The sequence below is a fragment of the Talpa occidentalis genome, unplaced genomic scaffold (assembly GCF_014898055.3).
Source record: "Talpa occidentalis isolate TD23 unplaced genomic scaffold, MPIMG_talOcc4v2.1 talOcc4.1306, whole genome shotgun sequence".
Lineage (NCBI taxonomy): Eukaryota > Metazoa > Chordata > Mammalia > Eulipotyphla > Talpidae > Talpa > Talpa occidentalis.
Window position 1 is genome coordinate 4,503 of NW_023601330.1, and position 4,502 is coordinate 9,004.

Genomic DNA, 4,502 nt, shown 5'->3' on the forward strand with positions numbered 1-4,502 from the left:
TCCGGGGCTGTGGAATCGTGGAATCGGAGCTAACTCCCCTGGGGCGGGAGGATGTGGCCTCTCACCTTCTCCTTCACAGCCCGGGGCTCCCGCGGGCCCTTTGCCTGGGGAAACTTCTCCAGCCGGGGCCAGGGCTCAGCCGCCTTTGGTGGGTTCTGCAGCGTCTTTGTCTGGGTTTGTCGTTATGCCTCTTTCCTCCAGCTCTGCAGGGAGACCGCGTACAGCATGGGTCAAGGCACGGCCCCGCGGCCTCAGGCCAGCCGACCCCTCTCCGAGCCTCAGTCTCCTCATCTGTGCAATTGGGCATGATTCCCACCCGGCTCTGTGGCCAGTGCTGGGCACTCGGTGCTCGAGAGCGGGTAGTCACTAGGCCCCAGAGCCCCTTGGGGCCGGAGCATCCTCTGCTGGGACAGATGAGGCCACCGAGGCCGTAGGGCGGCGTGACTTGCCAGGCCCGTGCTGCCCTTTGGGGCAGAATTCAGACTCTTTCATTCTGAACGTTGAATGAAGCTTCCCAGACCCCACTCCTTCCCAGGGCCCGAGGGGTCCTTGGGGCAGGTTGACTACTCACCCCCCCAGCTTGGGTCCCACCCCCGTTGCTATGGGAACGGCTCCACTAACTCTATGCTTCTCTTACAGAGCAGAGACGACTGGCCGCCCTGAGCGCAATTCAATTCAACAGACATTTACTGAGTGCCTACTATGCGCCAGGCCTTAGGCTAGGCACTGGGTGGGGCAGCGAGGGGGGAGGGGTCCCGTCCTCAGGTAGCTCTGGGCTGGGGGGTGTGGCGGAGACAGGCTGGGGCTGACCAGCTCAGCATCAGGAAAGAAGCCACCTGCAGGGCTGGAAGCTACACAAGAGACCATCCATGCCTCAGTTTCCCCATCTGTAAAATGGGGGGTGGGAGGGGAGGTAGGAGCACACACTCTCTGGGGTCCTCCAGGATTCTGTGGGGGTGGAATCAGGGGACAGGGCAGGATGGGTCATGCTCCCCACCCAGAGGACACCCCGAGACTGCTCAGAGAAGGCATGACTTATGGGCTGTGGGATGCAGAGGCGGGAATGACACCCAGGCTCCACATGAGAAAGGCCTAAGGATGGCACCCCCACAACTCCATAGGCTGTGAAGGAATACTGTGGAGCGAGAGCTTAGAGAGGGAGAGAGGGGCACATGTAGAGGGGTTTAGGGGCTGCGTTTTGGGGTGTGAGCTCTGTTCTGGGGGCTGTTGGGGATGGCGGGTCAGGAATGGATGCTCCTGCTTTGTTTTGCTCCTCCCCCCTCTCCCTGGGGTGCACCGAGGATTACATTCCCACAGGCCTGCACCCTACACCCTCGTCTGCATCCCAGCCCCAGAAGGTGGGTGATAACGGGCTGGGTTCACAGATGGAGACGCGGGCTAAGAGAGGGAAGCTTCTTACCAAGGTCATGATCTGACCCCAGACTCCCCACGCTTCCCCCACAGGCTGTCACTGAGGGGGCATCACTGTGCTGCGCGACCTTTCCCGCCCCAGGGACCCCCCCCCCAATCCAACAAGCTCTGAGGAGGTCTCTCAGGGCTATGTGGTTGGTTCTGGAGGATGAGGTGGGAGAACTTCCAGATGTAGCAGGACAAGCCATCACCAAGACCCAAATTTCTGTCCCTGAAGCCACCCTCTGAGATGGGGGGCGGGGTGAAATGGGTTCCTTCCCACTTTACAGATGAGCAGACTGAGGCCCTGGGAGTTATGTGGCTCATCCAAGGTCAAGCTCACTGAGTGGTAGCCTGGACAGGGAACCCCCCCCCTCTCCTTATCATCTAGCTGAGGCTGGAGGGAGGCCTGTGAGGCCCTGAGGCCTGTGCGGAGTTGACCCCCACAGCCTCTGGGGGATGGCTGGGGGTGGGGGTGGAGACTGGCACTGGGGCCATAGCCCTGGGTTCCAATCCTGGTTTTGTCTTGCACAAATGCTGTGAGCTTGAGCAAGTCATGAATGATCCTGAGCCTTGGTTTCCTTATCTACAAAGGGAGAGACACGTCTTTCATTTAGTCATGACCAGGTATTTATTGAGCACTTGCTGGATGCCTGGTGCTGAGCTCTGATGGAGAGCCCGCCTCTTCCTCTGAGACCTTGGTCCAAGGAGAAAGCAGCAGTTCTGATTCTGGCTGTGATGCAAGAAGCCCATTGGGAACCCACAGGGGGGACCCCAATCAGACTGTTTTAATTGGCGGAGGAGGCAGGAGGGCAGGAGAGAAGAGCAGGGCTCCGTGGGCTGGGCTTCTGGTGTCAATGGAATTTTCCAGATAAGGGGGGAGTCAGTGAGGGCTTTGAGCAGGGGAGTCCCACGCTCAGGTTCACGTTCAGACCTCCCTTCCCTTGCTGGCGGAGGATCAAGATTGAAGGGGCAGCAGCCAGACCAGAGAGGATGCTGAGAAGTTCATCTGGGGCGAGGAAGGAGGCTAAAGCAGGGCAGGGGCCGTGGGGGCTGTGCACAGAGACCTCCCAGGTGGGGAGCCGGGCAGCTGCAGGGGTATTGGGTTCAGTGAGCTGGGGGAGAGGCAGGGAGGGGGTGGGCAGGCAGCCCTCGTGAGTCCAGTCCAGGACCAGCGGAGATTCAGGTGCCAGGGAGGGTCCCGGAGGCAACAGGGGTGCAGGTTTTGGGCACCAAGCTGGTAACACAAGCCGTGGAAAGGGCAGAGATGCTGGGGGTGGGGTGCAAGTTTGAGGAGCAGAGGGCTGGGGCCAGGACCTCAGGGGAGGCCACTGCTAAGGGGCTGAGGAGGAGGAGGAGCGGCGACCTGGGGGCTGGGAGGAAAGCCGAGTCCAGCAGGAAGGGGTCAGGACTTAGTTCTGCTGGGAGATTCCAGAAGTTGCATGTGTCGAGCTCTGTGCCCAGGGCTGGCACCCAGGAGGGGCCGGGAGGGTCAGTCTCCACCTGTCTTGCCCTCGGAAAGCAGAGCTGGAGTCTGCCCCCTCGCTGTCCCGGGAGGAAGCCACCTAGGAGGAGGAGGAGGAAGGCCAGGCTTTGGGAAGGAGTGAAGGGGAAACATTTGCATGCATAACAAGGCAGAAGTGAGGGAGAGAAAAAGAGGGAGCAGGAGATGAAAAGAAATTACCATACGCCAGGATCTTGTTATTCAACCCAATTTTCAAAGGACCACAGCTGTCGCACTGAGATAATCCGTTAATTATAACCGCCATTGTGCTTTGGCAACGGGAGAGAAACCGAGGCTGGGGAACAGGCTGAAGGCGGGGGTGGGAGCAGGCCTTTGGGGGGGCTGGACCTATGAGAGGGGGCAGGGACAGGCAAAGAGGGGTGTGTTGTCCTCAAGTCTGGAAAGAAGACATGGTCTGGGCCTGGTCACAGTGGGTGATGAGGGTGCCAGGCCTGGGCCACGCCCACCAGCCGCCCCCACAGCCACAGCAGCAGTCACTCTGCCCCTCTGAGGGAGGGCACTCTGGTTCCCGTTTTACAGAAGAGGAGATTGAGACTCAGAGGAAAGAAGTAGCTTGCCAGGGCCCTGCTGTTCAGTGGCAGAGCCAGGATTTGAGCTGGGTCAGGCCCTGCCCTTCGAGGAACACCTTAGGGAGGGCCGGCCTCAGGGACCCTGACTTGGTAGCCATGCATTCCCAGGCCATGGTTTCTGTGCAGCCAGCCGGCAGTCATGGGGTGTCCCTCCTCCCGGCATTTCCAGGGCTCCCCCTGCAGGGACAAAGCCTCCTTGTTCTCCGATGTGACAGCTGCAGGGCCCTACAGGCTCCCCCACCCGCCCAGATATGCTGGTCTCAGGGCCAGGAGGCCTGGTTCAGGGTTGAGATGGGCCCAGGGAAGGTTGTCAGGCCAGCGAGGGTGGAGAGGCCATGGGTGGGGAGGGCAGGCAGGTGTCCCAGGTGAGGGGAACCGGAAGTCTGTGGGGAGAGGGGTGGGCATGTGAAACTCCAGGAAGCCTGGCAGCTTGGACTCTGTTGGGATCTAACAGCCCTTCCCAGGTGTGGCTTCAGCAGCAGAAGACTTCCAGGCATCCCCGGCAGCCTTAGCCAGGACTTCAGGGAATCGTGTTTGGGAGCAAGTGATCCTCAGGCCCCGACATGAACCCGCACTCCACCCGGCAACCAGGCAAGAGCAGCAGGCAGGTCTGGGGGTTGTAAATGTGCACCCCTGGCTTGGCGTTCCCATCCCAGTGGGGCTACTTGGAGTCAAGGGGGGTTGTGGGTGGGTCAGGGCAGCTTAAAGTCCTACTGAGTTAGTCTGTAGAGCCGTGAGCCAGAGAGGCGAGACTGTAGACTTTCAGGGCCAAGAACTGTAGATTCGTCATAGAACTCGATCCCAGCCTCATAACAGAGTTTCCCCAAAAAGACAGACCCATGCCGTCAGAGCGTCTCAGAACTCAGTGCCCCGGAGCCGTAGAACCTGAGAGGACAGGGGCCACTGGGGAGGTGGGCCCCCTGGGGGAGTTACCACCTTGGGGCTCTGACCAGAGGCTCATGGGCCTCCACCACACTGGTCGGGGTTCTGATGGCATC